General features: G+C 50.0%; 1 long non-coding RNA gene across 1 annotated transcript in view; it reads right to left on the bottom strand.

Annotated features, from left to right (window-relative positions):
* LOC135206472 (uncharacterized) overlaps window positions 1-16513 on the bottom strand; it is a 108031-nt gene extending 91518 nt beyond the window's left edge. The window contains exon 1 of the long non-coding RNA XR_010312745.1: window positions 16045-16513. This is a non-coding gene — a long non-coding RNA (uncharacterized LOC135206472). The remainder of the gene's footprint in view (window positions 1-16044) is intronic.
* Window positions 16514-20564: the final 4051 nt, after the last annotated feature.

Genomic DNA, 20564 nt, shown 5'->3' with positions numbered 1-20564 from the left:
TACCATATGCCTCTTTTCCCAGCTAACCTTGCTGGAGGCAAGCAAAATACGTCCTGGTAAGTCTTTCTTCGACTTCATCCAGGCGTCTAGGCGTGTAAAGCCCGCTTCATCGAGATGGTGGGCTTCATCTTCAGAAAAGACGAAGTCTTCTTCGCCTTCGCACTCGAAAAGAGCTGAGCGCGGAGAAGGAGGAGCAGCCGGAGTCAAACTCGTCTCCGTATTCCTCCAGAAGCAGGGTAGTCAACACCTTATAGTTGGGCAAGCCCTCTCTTCCAAGATCGTCATCATCCGAGTTTCGTTCGAACTCGTGATAATCCTGAGTTTCTGTTCTCCTTTCAGAACTTTCCTCTTCTGGGGGAGACAAACTCCTGATCGGAGAGGGGCTAAGGGAATGAAAGTCTTTCCTTTTTCCCGTTCTGATCGACTTGGAAGGCGTCACAACCTGCGGCTCTCTCGCGCTTTAGAAGACGTCATGTATGACGCTTCCCGCTCTCCGAGCGTCATGTATGACGTCTCTTGTTGACGTTTAGATGACGCTTCGCGTTTGGAAGACGCTTCGCTTTCTAAGGGCTCCTACTCGCGTCACAATCTTGGACGGAGCGTCACGTCTAAGCTCCTCTTGATTTGACGCTTCACTTCTAAAAGACGACTTCCGAGCAGGTGCGAGAGGACGAGACTTCTTAATAGGAAGCGTCACGTCCTTCCGACGGGGCGCTAAAAACTCCCACAAGAGATGACAGTTGTTCCTGCACCGCCATAATGATCTTCCTTGACGCTTCTCCTACGTCTAGTGCCTGACGCCTTTCGTCATCACTCGGGGAAGAAGCATGATGGGGTACTTCCTCGTAAGCGTCAGGTGACGTTGACGCCACCTTCGCCTTCTTAATAGCCGACGGGGCGTCATCCGAGAAGCGCTCCGGGCTAGAATCAATGTCTTGCTTCATATGACGCTTCAGCGGTCTCGATAAGTTCGACTCCTTCCACCCCTCGTTTAGGTGAGGGAGAGGGAGAGGACGAGAAACACTCGCGAAGGACGCTTTTTCTATAGCGCCCTTGAGCTGGCTGCCATGAAGCAAGCTAGCTGAAGGGACGTCTGACCGTTGGGGATTCCCTCCGACCTCCTTAAGGCTTTCGACTTTCCTTCTCTCTGGGCATGTGAGCTTGGAAGAGGTCTAGGCCTGGGAGCGCCGCAGGGACGATCAAACGCCCCCTCCACAACACTGATAGGGCTCACTTCACTAAAATTTTTCACTATCACTAGCCTTACCTTTCGAGTCCGCCATCTTGGACTTCATGTCTCGAATCGTCGCTTTCAGATTGGCGATTTCCGATGCCGAATCCGAAAAGACACTCTGAGAATGAGATTATAGGAGAATCTACAGTAGTAGGGTTAGAATTATCATTGAAAGGCTCAATAGGCCTTGAATTCACACCTTTCAGCCTTCTAACTCTATCCCTCTCTAACTTCTTCAAATAAGAAGTCAAAGTCTTCCATTCTTCTGCATTCAAACTCTCGCATTCCTTACAAGTGTTAATAGCAGAACACTGCACCCCCCTACATTTACGGCATACAGTGTGAGGATCAACCGAAGCTTTCGGTATCCTCGCTCTGCAGCCTACATTCACACACATTCTCACACTCACATTAGAATCAGACATACTGAGAAAAATCCAAAAGAGTTATTCCAAAAACAGCCACAGTAGCGAATGCCAAAACACGATCCAAATACGTCACCAAAAGTCGAAAAAACGCTGATCAAAGTGTTGAAAAATGAATCCAAGTCAGGAGGTAATAACAACAATGTTGATACCACCGGCGACAGAGAAAATATGATAGAAAACGGGGATTGGTTCCTAGTCCTGACCACCCAGGGCAGGCCGGTAGATCACCTGACCACCCCCTACCTGTAGCGAGTGGCGCAAATTTTGAATTTCTGTCGGGGACGACGGAGTCTTAGCTATGTATATATCTGACAGGTAAGTTGATTGTATGAAATTGCAGTTTTTCCTAATATACAAACCTGAGGTCCTTTTACAATAGGAAGGTACTAGCGGCAGCTGGATAGGTCGTAAGCTTTCGAACAAGGGGTTCGGTAGTTAACTGCTTGTCCGACAGGCGCGCGCGCGCGACTGGGAGGTAAACAAATCACTTTTTGCTTTTGGCCAAGCAAAAACTGCAGAGTGAGGGGTGGCATGAGGTGGGGCTATGTGTAAAAGGACCTCAGGTTTGTATAGTTAGGAAAAATGCAATTTTAGACAAATTGTCATTTGTTCCGACACGGCATACAAACCTTCGGTCCTTTTACAATAGGAAGACTCACTCTTGGTGGGTGGAATCTGAGTCTTTTGTGAACAGACTGGTGTTCGCCCAACCTTGGCAGCCTCCCTGGTCGTAAGAGCAGGGAGGGATCCAAGCCTCTGTCCGATTGATCGGGGGTGTGCACCGCAGGATCAATGGTCAGACCTCTGGACCGAGTACTAAGAGAGAGGCAAGCGTATCTCTTCGTACCAGCAATGTAAGAAACTTGTTCCTGTACAGGAGCAAAGTTAAAGTCATGGTTTTGACTCTTGTAGGCATCCACTTCCCCCCCCGCCCCCGTAGAAGGAAGTGGTGGATATTCTGCTCCCATCCCTCGTGAAAGGGATAGGATGGGGCTCTGTCATATAGCTCACGGCATCTCGTCCTTATCCAGCAGGGGTGATGACCATATCCCTCTACCACAGGTAGAGGGAAGAAAAAGATAGAAAGAGAAGCCAGTCACTTTCTCATCACTATCTATTCATACAGTCACACCAGGACTCGATGCTGTTCAGCCTGCGAGGGTCTGGGTTAACTACACAACGTGTTGAGCAACCACCACGGTTCCCAAGGAAAAAGATCCAAGGAACTGTGGGCAATATCCTGAAGGTAGAAGGAGGTGCATGCGGTCCGGTTGGACCAGGCGCCTGTGACCAACTCTCCTTTGGTCTCCCTGAAGAGACCGCAGGTGAAGACGCCCGTTAGGGACTGGCTTCCCGAGTGACGACAGGTGTCCGATCACGACTTGCCATTGCTGAGCTACCTGTTCCTGCCGAGACAGGAACTGGTTGGCTGCCTCCCTGAATCTGCTACCGTGTCGATCAGCATACCCAGGTACTTCATCCTCTGCTTGTGCTCGAGATCGGACTTTTCGAAGTCAGAACGATCCCCAGATCGCGACAGAACTCGAGCAGTCGATCCCTGTCCTGTAGCAACTGCGAGCGGTAGCTCGCCAGGACTAACCAATCGTCGAGATACCCCATCAGACATATCCCGTGCGACTGGCCCCAAGCAGACACCAGAGTGAACACTTGCGTGAACACCTGTGGGGCGGTTGAGAGACCGAAGCAACGTGGCCCTCTGAGCTGGACACCGTCCCGCGAGGATGAAGCGGAGGTACTTTCCGAAGGACTGATGAATGGGTATTTGTAGATACGCATCCTTCAAGTCCACTGAAAGCATGAAATCGTTCTCCCTGATAGAGTCGAGCACTGAGCGTGCCGTCTCCATCGTGAACCGGTCTGGCGAACCAACCGGTTCGGGGGAGAGATCTATCACTGGGCGCCAGCCTGTCGTAGACTTTTCCACCAGGAAGAGTCGGCTGTAAAGAGCCCGGTGACTGATCCGTAACCGATTTCTACAGTTTTCTCTTGCTCAGCATGGTCTTGATCTCCTGTCTTAATGCTACGTCCTTCGATGCCCCTGGAACGTACGCCTGCTGTTGGACCGGGTCCCAATGGCTGGCCAGGCACACCCCCCACTTCCGGCAGCAGGTGAGGGGGAATGCCGTCCTTCCACTGTGAACGTCGTCTGGTTGGGGCTGATCGAGACCTAAACCTGACAGGAGGAGAGCCGATACCGCTCCGACTCATTCCAGTCCTCGTCGAGGTCGAAACCTCAGGAGGACCGAAGGGATATATAAATACGATGTCCGAAGACACGTAGAAACCGCTCTGTCGCAGTAGAGGAGGTGGAAGGAGCTTGTTCGACCGTCCAGAACCGAGAGAGCCTTCTTGTCCGGAAACGAGAGACTACCTGGCTCAACCCAGTCGGCAAGCTCCCGATCGCGGCAGACCCACCGTCGATTTGGATTCCCTCTCGGGCCCCAAAACGACTCGAGCCGAGACGTGGCTCTGCTGGTGGGAGCGGCGATCCTTCCCCGAGGTCATTGTGCTGACGAATCAGCGCCGTAACCTCGGCAAAGTTCCTCTGGATCTCGGAAGTCACAGCATCTTGCAGAGTGGGACCGTTAAGCCTTCGAACAAGAGCATATTCCGAGAATCTTCCTCCTAAGAAGGGGGAAACAGCGACAGCCCTCTCGGTCTTCCCCATCCACTTGCGCATACGTCCTGGCCGGTCCAAGAACCGTGCCTGGCACGTAGGGCGTCGTGGTGGATCATGAGGGGCGCAGCCCCTCACGATCACTCCTCAGTACCTCGCTCCCTCCCGGTGTAACCCGAGGAGGTTGAAGGTACGGGAGAGGCAGACCTGACGCTCCCTCGTCGCTCGCTGGCAGAACCAGCAGGCTTGGAGGGCTGCAGGGCGATCGTCAAAAACCGCGGTGACGATCGAAGCTGCAGGCCTGGTCGAACCGTCTCGCTGTGGAGAACGGCTGGATGAGCACAGCGGCCCCGATCTCGAGTGTCAGAAGAGCTGGTGCTGGTTGCCGTATCCGATCGCTCTCTGTGAGAGCGACGGTCAGGCGACCTGCAGGCTCCACTGTCGCAGTGAGACCACCGGTGCTTGTCCTCACGGCACGTCACGTCGCTGGTTCCAGCCGTGGCTGGCACCGGCGAACGGGAGGACCTCTTCCCAGCCTCAGCCCGTGGTCGGTCGTGGACCGTCACGTCCCCGGGTAGCCAGCTGTTCACCGCGAGAGTGAGAGCTGGTCTGGTGAGAGTCGCATGAGCGGCTGTCACCAGTCTTCCGCCCCGTGCCGTGAACCTGACGCTGAGCGGACTCAGAGGTCTGGTTCCTGGCTGCACGGTCGCTGGTAGGCGACCGTACACTCGGTACCTCCCGCGAACGAGAGGCCGAGACGGACCCTGATTGCAGTGGCAGAACCACTGACACCAGGCGAGGAAGTACCGGTCGTTAGCCGGTACCCCTCTGGTCCCGTAGTCTTCTTCCTTGCGGAAGAAGAGACGGGCCCCGCTCCCGAAGGAGCAGGAGGACCAGCGGAAGGAACCCTCCCGTCCACCGAGGTGAGACGGGTCCCGAGAAGCTCCCGAGGAAGTTTCTTCTTAGGAGGGAGGAGGCGACCTTCTTCTTCCTCGGCTGTAAAGCCTTAGAAGTCGAAGGGGAAGAGGCGGCGACCGACGACGATGAAGAAGATGAAGACGACGACCACGACACCTTCCCTCTCTTCTTCGTCAGCTTCCTCAGGACAGACGTAAGATCTGCTATCCAGGGCGGAGCCGGGGCTGCTGTAGCCGAAGCCACAGGGCCCGGACGCACCTGTACAGACAGACCAAAGTCTGGGGTAGTACCACCACGAACAGGGACGACATCAGCAGGTATGGGCATCTCAGGAACAGCAGGCACGGCCAGCACATCATCGGTAGGGACAGCCAGCGCAGCAACGGCAGGAACAGCCAGCGCAGCAACGGCAGGGACAGCCAGCGCAGCAACTGCATGGACAGTCAGCCCAGAATCGGCAGTACGGCAGGCAGCACCGGAAACACAGGAAGTGGAGCAGCAGCCAGCAACATCCTGGTACCGGCGGCAGGTCCAGGGGCGAGTTCTAGGGCAGCGGAAGTGTGGTCGCTGCAGCGCGGCAACCACGAGCGGCGGCGGCACGCCCCCCTCTCGGTACGGCGAACGGCACTTCACAGCGGCTGTAGGCAAGACTGTTACCACGTGAGGCGAGTACACAGGTGAGGAGGGACGTCGTCACCTGGTTGCGTGCGGTCACCACCTGCATGGGTGACTGCAGTAGGCCCAGACATAGAACCGCAAGCCCCTGGGACACCAGCACCCTGCTCTGCAATTTGGAAGGCAAGGACGCCATACCTCACCAAGGTCCACGCTCGTGGCAGTAGCACCTGCGGAAAATAACAGTAGTAGCGTATTAATGGGGGGGAAATCCCCTCGTGCGGGGGTTTGACCCTCACCCCGAACGAGTGGAAGACCCCTAATACAATTGTATATCGGGCACCGAGCGCCCTCACCCGCGCTCGAGGATCGGGCGAGGAGAAGAACGCCGATAACCTCCCCCCCCCCAAGGGGAAGAGCCATCTGTGGGAACTGAGCGGGGGGGGTCTCGTTCCCCACCCCCGCACAGTACCCATGTACCCAACAACAAAATAAGAGCCCTAGAGCAATCGTGCCATCGGCACGAATAAAACAAGGGCATAAGGATCAATTCCCTGACTGAGCGGAACTTGAACCAAATAATATTGATGCAATCAATAATAAGGAACAAAATGAAAATGCATCTTGCAAAACGATTCACTTCACATGAATAAGGGCTCGGATCGAGCGCATTTGCGCCCTCGGTACCGAGCGCAAGGGTGAAAGGTTTCATTCCTTACCTTTATGGATCAAGGTTTCTGGAAACCTTGATCATAATGAATTGATGCAATCAACAAATATATGAAAAATGAAAAGACTACTGCGCTTGCGATTTCACTTCATACAAAATAAAAAGGGGAAGGATCAATTCCCGTGAATAGCGGAACAACATTGATCCCAGTCAACAATGCAATCTCAATAAAAAAATGAAAATGAAAAAGAACTGCACTTGCGATTTCACTTCATTCAAAATAAAAAGGGGGAAGGATCAATCTCCGGGTAAGCTCGGAAACTGATCCAAAATGAGTATTGCTACAATAAAAAATAATATATGAAAATGAAAAAGAATACTGTACTTGCGATTCCACTTTCATACTGAATAAGTTTCCGTGCCGAGCGCATTCGTTCGGCAAACGGGCATACAGGTCAAAAAAATATAAATGAAAAGAGCACTTACTACGATTTTCATCTACACATTTCCAACCAATATACGCTCGGAGCGAGCGCTCCCGCCCTCGGCACCGAGCATACACAATACGAGGATCATTCTGGGAAAATGAATTCCCGCAATTACGCCCTTCAGTCCCGGCACTCGGGTAATCGGAGGGCGTTGTGAACCAAGATCCTTTAATTCACAATTGAATTCAATGAAATGATTGTTTACTTTAACAATTCAGTTTCACTAGATACATAGAAAAAGAAAAAACACAAATCATGCGAAAGCAAACGACGATGAAGGCGGGCATGAGAGCGATGATACACGTCCACACGCCAGCAGGCCGAAAGCAAAAGTGATTTGTTTACCTCCCAGTCGCGCGCGCGCGCCTGTCGGACAAGCAGTTAACTACCGAACCCCTTGTTCGAAAGCTTACGACCTATCCAGCTGCCGCTAGTACCTTCCTATTGTAAAAGGACCGAAGGTTTGTATGCCGTGTCGGAACAACTGAGTCTTTTTGGTGAACAGACTGGTGTTCGTCCAACCCTGGAGTGCCTCCCTGGTCGTAAGAGCAAGGGAGGGATCCAAACCTCTGTCCGATTGATCGGGGTGTGCACCGCAGGATCAATGGTCAGACCTCTGGGCCAAGTACTAAGAGAGAGGCAAGCGTATCTCTTCGTACCAGCAAGCAAGAACTTGTTCCTGTTTGCAAGAGACAATCATAAAATGATGGTTTGTCTCAATTTGGCATCCACTTCCTCCCCCTTGTTGGAGGAAGTGGTGGATATTTACTCCTATCCCTACTGAAAGGGATAGGATGGTGCTCTATTGAGTAGCTCACCTGCATCTCGTCCTTACCCAGCAGGGTGACGACCGTGTCCCTCTACCCAAAGGTAGAGGGAAGAAAAGATGGGAAGAGGAGCCAGTCACACTCTCATTCCTCATCCATTCTTACGGTCACACCAGGACTCGATGCTGTTCAGCCTGCGAGGGTCTGGGTTAACTACACGTGTTGAGCAACCACCACGGTTCCCAAGGAAAAAGATCCAAGGAACTGTGGGCAATATCCTGAAGGTAGAAGGAGGTGCATGCGGTCCGGTTGGACCAGGCGCCTGCCTTCATTACCTGCGCCACGGAGAAGTTCTTGCGGAACGCGAGAGAATGATGAAGAGGCGTCCACACTCATCCTGGGTGTCGAGTTTCTTCAGACAGCTCCGTCGCACCTTCACAGGACAAAGCAGCATAGCCTTCGTATCGGAGGCGGTGACGTCCATTAGGGAGGGTATTGTGAAGGACTCGAACCAATCGTCAGTTACCGAAGGGTCTGAGTCTTCGCTACGAAGATCGGTACGAAATCGAGCGTCACAAATCCCCATCCCTTTGTGCTTGACTTCTCAAGAGAAGTCATGCAGTTACCTAAGACGAAAAGAAGGGAATAGTCGTATGACCTATCCTCTTCTCGACTTTGGTTATGTACAGTACTCATACTGACAAGCTATTAAGACGAAGTAATGATTGCTCTGGAACAACCGAACTAAGTCCACAGCATAGTTCGTAACTGACTCGGGCGCTCTGACAGCTGCCGACTGACTGGTTCGGAATCAGTAGAGGCAAGTTGTCCAAGCATCCGGGTAAGTCACGTGACCTTCGCCCTTTAAAGAGTTATGCTGAGAGACCAAACAAATAAAATATTTGTTAGTCACCGATGCCGGACGGCGCGGCGATGATTCTCTTAATGCATAAGCTCAAAAGGCGAAAGTCAATTGCCTTCAAAAGACCGCAGGTCCCTGATGGCAAGAAAATCTCATAGACGTTGAATCTCAGCTTAAATGGAGAAACAACACTATGTGACGTTGAAGACGAAGGTAGGCAATGAATGCAACCTACGTCTTCCAGCTGAATCGAGAGAAAAGGAATCTCAAGATTCTAAACCTGTGCTTACAAATGACTGAAAAACGCTAACCGCCATTTCATTGCTGTCCGTTGTGCAATGAAAGCGGGGCGTTCTTCAGTAATGAAACACGGGGGAGAGCCGCTTGAAGAACTGCTTCTCATGGGCTGAACGTTTGGAAGTAGAGCTGGCAGGTGTGGGAGTAGGCGATGTCTTTCAATACATCTGCTAATCCGGGGTGAACAATGAACAATTGTACACCTCCGAATACAAGATATTTTGAGGACAAACTCAGATTCCGCAAAAAAATCATTCGCATTATCGGGATACGATGCAGCAAGAGACTATTACAGAATTCTAGTTACCGTGCGGTAAACAGAAAGATGAGAGTCGAATAGATATCTCTGTTTAAAATTCTCGCAATACCGAAGACGATGAATACTAGCGTTTCTCAGCAGTAGATGGTCATTCATGTATGCGAGAATCCCCGTTAATCAGGGGGGGAGACTTTAAGTCCGTGATTGTTGGGCAGAGATACGGTTGTTATTCAATCAAAGCAGGTGAGAAAGACATAAACAACCGTCTATCTTCAAAGCGGCAGCTGATACTGAAATGCCTCGGGCAATTCAATACGCAGTAGCTGTCGCTGACTCGTCATCCTGAGTTGCCAAGTAATCCTTTCCACGAAGGAATGCGTTCGGCTAGAACCACCGAGCATAAAAAGATATGCTCGAGCAATTATATTTAAGCGAAACGAATTTCGGTAAATATAAAAGCTTAAATGGTGTTGTTGTGACAACACCATAAGTATATAAAATTGAAAACTGGAAACTCCTGGGAGGTTGCAGGCAACCCGGGTGGCAGTTCAATTAGAATACTTTTCGTCTAAGTCGCAATCCGTAGAATAACCAGGATATGCGCCTACCCCTCGGACCATTCAACTGCTTAGCAGAATCATGTCGCGAGGTTAATATACGTAGTATATTTGTAGGATTCTGAACAACGATCTCCATCCTAAATTCTTTCCTTCAAGAAAACAAAATAAGGATTGGAGATCGACCACCTTCGTTCTCTATTAAAGAGAGTGAAGGAGAAGTCTTCCTCGAAGGAAAGCTTCAATGGTGAACAGAATACTAAAGACGATAGTTCCAGCCAAACTGGATATTCCCGTCCGTTCTTCTCTATTCCAGGGTTGGTCGCCTACTGTGAGATAGTCTTCTTTCAGCAGCAGTCTTCTTCCTAATGCTAGAAATTCCAGGAATTCGAGCATAGGCGAGGTTCCCGATTATCGTGTAACATATCGGGGATTCTCGTCTCGCTCACTTTGGACCGTGGTCTCGCCTAAGTGTTTGGAGATCGTAAGAAACTCTAACACTCTGAATACGCTAGAAATTCCGTAGAATTCTAAGCAGTCTGCGAAACCCCCCCCCCACCCCCACCGAATTCGTCAAACGATATCGGCTGGTGGTCCTCTCGATTCCCGTAGAAATCGAGAATGGGGCAGGATCCCTCCTCAACGGACCGGGGCTTACGTCAGGTAGGAAGGGACCCGAAGGTCCCCCCCTGGTAGCGCAGTCCCCAACGTGGGATCCTACAGAGAAATCTCTGTAGGATCCTTCCCCTTTCCCTCGTAGCCGTAAGGAGAGAGGGAATGGGGGAGGAATTGGATACTCGCTCGCCTTCCCAGTGGAACTAGCAGTTGGAGAAGAGTAGGAGCAGCCATCGCCTTGCGGCGATGGCCTCTCAGAGTCTGGGGAAAACGTATCGTCAGGAGGGAAAACGTTTTCCCCACCGAGGAGGGTTACGAACTCTCACTGTAGGTAAGGGTCTGCCGCCACTGTGAACGTCGTCTGGGTGGGGCTGATCGACACCTGACAGGAGAGAGCCGATACCGTCCTCCGACTCATTCCAGTCCTCGTCGAGGTCGAAACCTCTCAGGAGGACCGAAGGAGTATTTAAATACGGTGTCCGAAGACACGTAGAAACGCCGCTGTCGCAGTAGAGGAGGTGGAAGTAGCTTGATCGACCGGCCAGAACTGAGAGAGCCTTCTTGTCCGGAGACGAGAGACTCTGGTTCAAGACAGAATCGGCAAGCTCCGATCGCGGCATACCCACCGTCGGTTTGGGTTCCCTCTCGGGCCCCAAAAACGACTCGAGCAGAGACATGGGCTCTGCTGGTGGGAGCGGCGATCCTTCCCCCCCCGGTCGTTGTGCTGACGAATCAGTGCAATAACCTGGGTAAAGTTACTCTGAATCTCGGAAGTTACAGCGTCTTGAGGAGTAGGACCGTCCAGTCCCTCCAACAAGAGCAGCTCCCAGGACCCTCCTCCTTCAGAAGAAGGACCAGCAACAGATCCCTGACGGTTGCCTCCAATCACTTGCGCGTACGTCCTGGTTGGTCTAAGACCAACCTGGCACGTGCGGCGTCGTGACGGGATCGTGAGCGGCGCATCTCTCACGATCACTCCTATATACCTCGCTCTCCTGGCGTATGCCGAGGAAGTTGAAGGTATCGGAGAGACAGAACTGACGCTACCCCCCTCTCCCCCTGACGGTCGCCTCCAATCACTTGCGGCGTACGTCCTGGTTGGTCCTAAGACCATACGTGGCACGTGCGGCGTCGTGACGGGATCGTGAGCGGCGCACCTCTCACGATCACTCCTAGCTACCTCGCTCTTCCCGGTGTAGCCCGAGGAAGTTGAAGGTAGTGGAGAGACAGACCTGACGCTTCCCCCCCCCGCTCGCTGGCAGGACCAGAGTACGTGGGGGCTGCAACCGAATCACCAACCCGCGGTGGGGATCGATCTGCAGGCCTGGCCGTGCCGCTCACCTGTGGCGAGCGGCTCGACTGAGCACGTCGACCCCGGTCCCGTGCGTCAGACGAGCTGCTGCTGGTCACCGTATCCGCCCGGTCCCTGTGGGAGCGGCGGTCAGGTGACCTGCAGAGCTCGCTTTCGCCGTGAGAGTCCTCGCGGCACGTCAAACCGCTGGTACCAGCCGAGGCTGGTACCGTCGGTCGAGGGGACCTGGGGGACCTCTTCCCAGCCTCAACCCGTGGCCGGTCAGAGCACCGTCCACGTCCATCCCGAGGTTACCGGGCTGGTCGCTGCCGAGAGCGGCCGCTGGGCCCTGGCGGGAGAGTCACCTGAGCGGCTCTCGACAGTCTTTCTGCTCCGTGCCTCGGTCATGACGCTGAGCGAACTCAGGCGTCTTAACTTTGGCTGCACGGTCACCCGAAGGAGATCGTACACTCGGAACTTCTCGCGGACGAGAAACCGAGCCGGTACCTGGCTTAGCAGCAGAGCTGCCAAGACCAGGCGAGGGTGTACCCGCGGTAGCCAGCACACCCTTGGTCCCCGTCTTCTTCTTCTTCTCAGAAGGGGAGACGGGCCCCCGTTCCCGAAGGAACAGGAGGACCAGCAGAAGAACCCCCAACCCCCCCGTCACACCGGAATGTGACGAGCCCTTCGAAGTTCCAGAAGGAGTCTTCTTATGGGGGAATAACAAAACCCGGTTACCAGCTGGTCGCTGCGAGAGCGGCCGCTGGCCTGGCGAGAGTCACCTGAGCGGTTCTCGCCAGCCTTCTGCTCCGTGCCGTGGTCTTGGCGCCGAGCGAACTCTGGCGCCGAAACTTTGGCTGCAAGCGGTCTCCCGAGGGAGAGCGTACCAACTCGGATCTCCCGCGAACGAGAGACCGAGCCGGAACCTGGCGTAGCGGCATCGCCGCTAGCACCAGGCGAGGAAGTACCAGAGCTAACCGATACTCCTCTGGTCCCCGTCTATCTCTTCTTACTTAAGGGGAGACGGGCCCCGCTCCCGAAGGAGCAGGAGGACCAGCCAGAAGGACCCCCCGTCCCACCTCGGTGGGACGGGCCCTTAGAAGTTCCCGAAGGAGACTTCTTAGGGCGGGGGGGGAGGCAGCCTTCTCTTCTTCGGCTTATGGGCCTTAGAAGTCGAAGGGGAAGAGGCAGCAAACAGACGAAGACGAAGATGACACCTTCCTCTTCTTCGTCAGCTCACGCAGGACAGTCGTCAGGTCCTCCATCCAGGCCGGAGTCGGGCCTATTGCCGAAGCAACACGGCCCGACTGCACCTGTCCGGAAGGACCTGGGACTGGGGGGTTAAGACACACCCATGGGCAGGACCAGCATGGACAGGCGCAGGAACCAGGAGCGACAGGAACAGCAACCAGCTCAGGAGCGGCAGGAACAGCGGCAGCGGTAAACACAGAAGGGACAGCCAAGCCAGTAGCGGGAACCACATCAGCGACAGGTACGGCAGGCCCAGCCATCGCCTCGTAGAATCATCGGCAGCCAGCGTGGTACTGGCGGCCGGTCCAGGGGCGAGCTGCTGGAACAGCGGAAGTCTGGGGCAGGCAACACGAAGAAAACACAGGCGGCGGCGGCATACCCCTCCTCGGTACGGCGGCGACCGGCCCTAGAAGCAGCAGACGGCGTCACCGACACAGCATGGGGAGTGTAGACCAGCGGGGGGAAGCAGCATAATCGGCCGTGAAGGTTGTAGTGGAGACCACTCCAAGGTCACCGCCCCAGACCTCGCTAGACTCTGCAGCAGATCGTGGATGCTAGGCACGCCCTGCAGCCGCAGTGGTCCATACCTGTCCAAGGTCGTCTCCCACGGCTGTAGCACCTGCGGTAGCACAGACAGATTAGTAAGAGGGGTTCCCTCACGCACGGGGGGGGAGGGGGCACTGCCCCACCCCGAACGGAAGGAAGAAAGGCCCCCAAAAAACAAAATACGAGGAAGCTGAGCGGGGGGGCAGGAAAGAAGACGAAGAATCGGATACCAAGGGAGTCGCGGGAGAGCTTTCCGACGACTTCCTGGCAGACCTTCGCTTCCCCTACCCCCGCACAGCAGTGAAAAGTAATATGAAAATGAAACAGAATACTGCACTTGCGATTCACTTCATAGAACTTAAAGAGGGAAAATCAATTCCCGGTAAGAGCGGAAACTTGATCCATAATAATATGATGCTATCATAAATATATATGAAAATGAACAATACTGCACTTGCTATTTTCACTTTCACAGCAATAAATCGTAAGGATTAATTCCCGCACTTTCATTGCATTCTATTCATACAAAATAAGAGGCTCTTGCCGAGCGCAATCAAGTTCTCGGCAACGAACGCACAGGGCAAAAATATAATGAAAAAGAGTACTTACATCTTTCAATTACACACTTTCACCCAAAATACATGACTCGGCGCGAGTGCGCCCGCCCTCGGCACCGAGACATAATTCAAGGGTTCAATACATGAAAAGAGCGGAAATCGCCGTCTCTACGGCGATAGCTCCATGTTGATTCATAATTAAGTAATGAAAATGAAAACAGTGTACTTACAGTTTCATTTTCAAGTCAAACCAAACCATTAGTAGAAAACACAATATAAACAAAGCATACGACGATGAAGCGGGCAGAGAGCGATGACGAACACGTCCTTCACACCCGCGGCCGAAAGCAAAAGTGATTCTTCACCTCTCGGGCGCGCGCACGATTGGACAAGCAGTTAACTACCGTTCTCCCCTTGTTCGAAGCTTACGACCGTCCCAGCTGCCGCTAGTTACCTTCCTATTGTTAAAGGACCGAGGGTTTGTATTACGTATCGGAACAAACGTCCATTCGGCGTTTAAGGGTTAACTACCGAACCCCTTGTTCGAAAGCTTACGACCTATCCAGCTGCCGCTAGTAACCTTCCAATTGTAAAAGGACCAAGAGGTTTGTATCTCGTGTCAGAACAAAAGTAGTTACCTAGAGTTACAGAGAATAGTGTATAGAATTCTTTGATACTAGTCATTAAGTTAGGAACCGCTTATTAGTCCAAAAAAACATCATTTTAAAACGTACAAACTCGCGAAAAAAACTAAGTCGAGGGAGCTCCGTCTCTCACCGACTCAACTACAGACTGACGTCTGTATCTGCGTGCACATGCAAGGACTAAAAAAAATAACTAAAACAAATGATGAATGCAATACGTACAGGGTAAAGCCTTTTTACTTCCCTATTTCTCTATGATCTATTCTTACACAACAAATATGGAAAATTTTCTCGCACAGCTATTTTTGTTTTTTGTCACCATGGCAGTAGCTTTTACAAGTGTTTCTGTGGAAAACTTACCTGAAAACTTACGACCTTTTCACTGTGTCATAACGTATGGTGATTTTTTTTTTATAGTTTGTAAGTAGTTCGACCTTGACCCCACCACGGTGACACTCAAAAAACGTGTGACATCTCCATACAAACGGAACAGCCAGGGCCCCTGTAAGCCCTGTGGCGAGCGCACACAGCGCAAAAATTCCTGCTTGCTACACTGAAACTGAAATCAGGAATGTGCAAAAAATGACACCTAAATTTTTTTATTGGTTTTTGTCTGCCCCACCCAAAAACCCTGAGTTCCCACCTGTGGGCCCCCAAGATTGTTGGTGGTTGTAAGAGTTTTCTTCATGTCTTTAATGATACTGAAGCATAGGTAAAGCGTTATTTTAGAATTTTAAGCTGTTTAACATAGAATCTGGTGTGCCCTTTTCCTATAGAATTACCGCCTAATGCTTGTCGGCCAACCAATACAGTATTTCTATATATAAGCATTCTGCATCGGTCGTCCCCGCGAATACAAATGCCACCAGGAATTGGGGCGTCAAATGTTTTTCGCCAGGTTTAGTACAAGCCCCTGGGAGTTAATTACAGTCGTCCGATTAAATATTACTTAAAATTCTTGTTCAGGAGGTAAAACTGCATAGAAAAACCACAACTGCCATAGTCTAGGCTGCTGTGGAATAGTAATAGCCTATAGATCTACTGCCAAAGCATATCACATTCCAAAAACGGTGGAATACCTAGTAGGTATAGCCTAGCTAGTAGCTAGCCATCTCAATGCAGCCACATCATTCACTTTCTGAAACCTAGCGACCAATTTTACCTTACCTTTTTTTTCTTAACTGAGCAATTACATTTCCTTCGCCCTTAAAGGGCTTAAGCATACCTACCTAAAGGCTAGTACGTAGTACTAGGCTTTCAGTTGAGATTTTAAGTACCTAGGCTACTAGGTACCTACCTAGTTGTAATCTTCTTAACCAAAACTGCCTAGACAACTTGTACAAGTATAGGTAGTTCAAAATAACATGAAAAATGTAGAGTAGCCTACTAGCTAATCCATAAACTCACCTGAGATACTGGACATCAGTTGTCTTCTTTCTCTGCATCTTTTTTGACAGCTTTCCACCACCTGGCTCGTCCAACACATCGTCCTATGATTACTGTTTGTCTTTCAGATCTTTAATTACATCCATTCACCTTGCTTTGGTCTTCCTCTCTCACCAGGCGTCTCCAGACAACATTACTCTCCTCCCTGTAGACCTAGGGTATGTCATCCCTTCTCATCATTTGAACATAAAGTAGCTAGCCTAGGTACCTACTACCTAGCCTAAGCTGCAGTCTTCTTTCATAGCTAGACTTTAGTAGTTCCTCTTGTTCTTTCATTCTTGTTCCTGTCCATTTTTTTTATTCTACCAGAGCACTTTCATCTCCACAGTATCTAATTAGACTTAGTGCAGGCCACAAATTAATAAAAAAAAAAAAAAAAATGCAAACTCGCATGGACTCCCTTGGCGACCACGCAATTCACCGTCACCCACCCGGCCCTAACAAGTAACAACCTTCTATCGTTTCCTTTACAAATGCCCACCCAATCCCTAAGATCACAGTATTGCTCCGACGACAAGTAATAAAATTTTTAAAAAATATGATGAATAAAAAAGTCTCAATAATGGTTCTGGTAGGTAGATACTCAACTGTTCATGTTATATTTTCACAATCCTAGCATGGAGCCTTTTCAGTTATTGTTTACGTGAAAATAATAATAAATATCCTTAATGTATAATTATTGTTTGAAACTGTTAATTACTGTTTGGATTTAATTGGACAGTTTATGTATAAAGGTATTTCTGTTGTTGTGGGTTATTAAGGAAGAGGTGTAAACGACCATTTATGACTAATTGAGTTTGTATATTACTTGTTGTTGATTGTCAATGATTATTTAAGATGTTCTCTTGGAGAGTGGGGAGTATGTGCGGTTAGTTGAAGTCAAGCCCTGTAGGAGATTATTACCTCTCCACCAAAGGATCGTTGTGTGCTGTATCCATTATATATATATGAATTATATAATATATATATATATATAGATATATATATATATATATATATATATATATATATATATATATATTATAAATTATTAAGTAAAGAAGAAAAAACCAAGTCTGTGTTTCTTTACTGCCACACTTAAATATACACTTTGCATTGCAAAAATATATATTATATTTCTTCCTCTCGGCCTTACCTCCAGTTGGGATCGCTGTGTTTCATAGGCCTCCTTCATGAAAAAATTATATAAAGTGAGAAGTCGTTCTGCCTATCTTTAGGAAATGGGTTCGTTTCCGAATGGCTCTCTCGCTTAAATTATTATTACGTATAAATAAATACATTCAATCTTTCTCTCGTAGGGAGCTGGATACGTGTGGAAGAGGTATAGCCAACGAATAAAACGTATACATTTGGATTCAAGAACTAATCTGCACCTCTGTGGTGTTCTCATACTGCAAGCACAGTCCTTCCCCGCCCACTTCCGACAGAAAAAGAATACCCAAAATCTTCCGACCCCCACATGCTAGGACTGGAGTATGCCAAACAGAATAAGTTTTGCACGACTTGTTTCTATTATTTCAAGTGTGCGTCTGCCAAGAATCATATTAAATTTATGTAAAGACAGACATAGTATATTTTCTATGAAATGAAGTTGTAAAATCAACAGCACCGGACAGACCCACCGTCATTAAAGCGTATGGTAGGTATAATATAGGGTGAAATTTTATTTTTAACTTAAGCTGGCCTCAAGCCGTCACGTAGATAGTGATATTTTGCTTGAGCATGAACCAGATTAGAAAATAAATCCTTTCTGTTGAAAAGGATCTCGGTTCTTTCCCGATATCTTTTGTTTCTTGAAATTCAAATTGAACTAAAATGAACGTAACCCAGCTAAAAGTGAACTAACGAAACTCACCCAATCCCTGCGCCTTCGATGTAAACAAAAGGATTAGAGGGCGTTTGTGTGTGTGAGCACCTTTACAATTTAGAACGTTTTTATAAACCTTCCTGCAAGAGTAACTGTCGATAATTTCTGTACCAGTGTATTACCTATGCGTTGAAGAATATAAGGTAATGCTGTAGCGTACTTCATCTTCAGTTTACGAAAGACAGTTGCAGTGATGGTTGCTCTTTTACCGCTAGATACCTAGCCTATAGCTAGAGTAGCTCCCTGTGAGTTTAAAACTTCATCATGTACCTAGGCTACCTACCTATTATTTCTTGAGTGGCAGTCTCTCTCTCTCTCTCTCTCTCTCTCTCTCAGTGGTACAATTGCGCCCATGTACTTAGCCCACCTAGCTACTACTAACTCGTGTGGTCCTCACGTCCTTCCCAGCGCTCATTTGAACAATAGGGTAAACAATGGACTGGACTGGCCGAGCCACTTACTACCCCGTTTGTGGCCATCCTCTGAAAAAGTACTTTACCACGTCCTGACACAGGAGATGGTCATCAATCATGAGTTGTTGGTGGTGAGAGGAACAGCTCAAGACCTCTACTCTCCTATCGAGGTAAGTATTTTCTCCAAAGTTAGAAATTAAGGCCATATTTTAAGATTAAACAGAGGGGCAATGAAAAAGTGTGGTGGCCAACGCAGTAGCACAACTTCCCCCATAACGCTTTCAAAATTTTTACTTATATTTAGGGTAAACAACCGCATGGCCTGGATCAACTCACCGACGATCACGGCATGCCACCTTCCGAAAAAGTACTTATAACGCATCCTGACACCGGAGATGGGCATCAGTCGCGACTTGTTGTTGGTGAGACACGGAGCTAAAGACCTCTAGTACTCTCCTTTCAAAGTAAGTATTTTCTCCAAAGTTAGAAATTAAGGCCAAATTTAAAGCATTAAACAGAGGGTAGTGAAAAGGGTGTCCAACGCAGTGCAAATCTCACCAAAACGCTTTCGAAATTTTTACTTACGCTTAAATATTTTAGAAGATTGACGCCATATAGATGTTTGTAGAGGGAACACGGTCCCTAACCACAACGTTTTTAAGGAAACTAGTACTGTTTTGGTAGAAGGAGGCAACCTTCTTCTTCTTCGGCTGTTTGGCCTTAGAAGTCGAAGGGGAAGGAGAGGCAGCGGACGACGAAGAAGACGACGACACCTTCTTCCTCTTCTTCTTCTTCTTCGCCAGGCTCCGCAGACAGGCGTCAGGGTCTTCCATCCAGGAGGGAGCCGGGGCAGTTGCCGAAGCAACAGGGCCCGACTGCACCTGTCCGGAAAGACCTGCGACTGTGACAGCATCACCAACAGCAGGAACAACAGGAACAGGTCCAGGAACAGCAGGAACATCTGAAAGTGAATGAGCAGCAGGCACCTGATCTGAAAGGGAATGAGCGGCTGGGACAGCAACAGGTACGGCAGGTACCACAGGAGAGACAGGCGTCCTGTCGGCCGCTACCGTCATCCTCGGCACTGGCGGCAGGTCCAGGGGGGTACTCTTTGGGCAGCGGCAGTCCGGGGTCGGCAATACAAAGAACCCAGGTGGCGGTGGCACCGTCCTGATTGGCACGGCAGGGAATTGTTCTGGATTGCAGCCGTGGGTGTTACCGACATGACATGTGGTGTGTACACCAGGTGCGGTGACATCTCATATGCTGGTGTCGAGATTGTGGTTGTTGTAGTGGTTACCGTATCATGAGTGACCACTGCCGACCCGCCAACCGCGTGAATCAACCCCTGCAGTCCCAGCGACTCCCACACCTGTTCCAGGTCGTCCTCGCTGATGGCAAACCTGCGGAAGCAACAGTCGGGTTAGTTAGAGGGGCTTCCTCGCGCCTGGGGGGAGAGAACCCCACCCAGAGCGGACGGAAGACCCCGAGTACAACTGGACGTCCGTTACCAAAGGAGTCACGGACTTTCCGATGACTTCTTGTGTCCTCGTACAGCACCCACTGCGCCTCTGACGAATGCATACACGTTACACAGGGCTCGTTGCGGGAGCACTCTCGCCCCGACAACGAGTACAAACCTCGTGAGGATCTACATCTACATCCAGGTCGTCTCCCACGGATGTAGCAACCTGCGGTAACATAGATAGATTAGTAAGAGGGTTCCCACATCACGCACGGGGGGAAGACATGCCCCACCCCGAACGCAAGGAAGACCCCAAATACAAAAATACAATGAAGAAGCTGAGCGGGGGGCAGGAAGGAAGACGAAGAATCGGCTACCACTTCCTGTCAGACCTTCGCTTCCCCCACCCCCGCACAGCAGTGTAAATATGAAATGAAAACAGAATACTGCCCTTGCGATTCACTTCCTAGAACTTAAAGGAGAAAAGATCATCAGTAAGAACGGAAACTTGATCCAATATATGATGCTATCTTATAATATATATAAAATGAAACAGAATACTGCACTTGCGATTTCATTTCACATAAAAATCGTAAGATCAATTCCCGGGTAAGAACGAAAATTGATCCAGATTAAATTCATGCAATCAATAAATGAAAATGAAAAGAATATGCAATTGCGAATCCACTTTCATTGCATTCTATATACAAAATTAAAAGTTCGTGCCGAGCGCAAT

This window comes from Macrobrachium nipponense, chromosome 31 (assembly GCF_015104395.2).
Source record: "Macrobrachium nipponense isolate FS-2020 chromosome 31, ASM1510439v2, whole genome shotgun sequence".
Taxonomy (NCBI): Eukaryota; Metazoa; Arthropoda; class Malacostraca; order Decapoda; family Palaemonidae; genus Macrobrachium; species Macrobrachium nipponense.
This window is presented reverse-complemented; position numbering and strand designations above follow the sequence as displayed.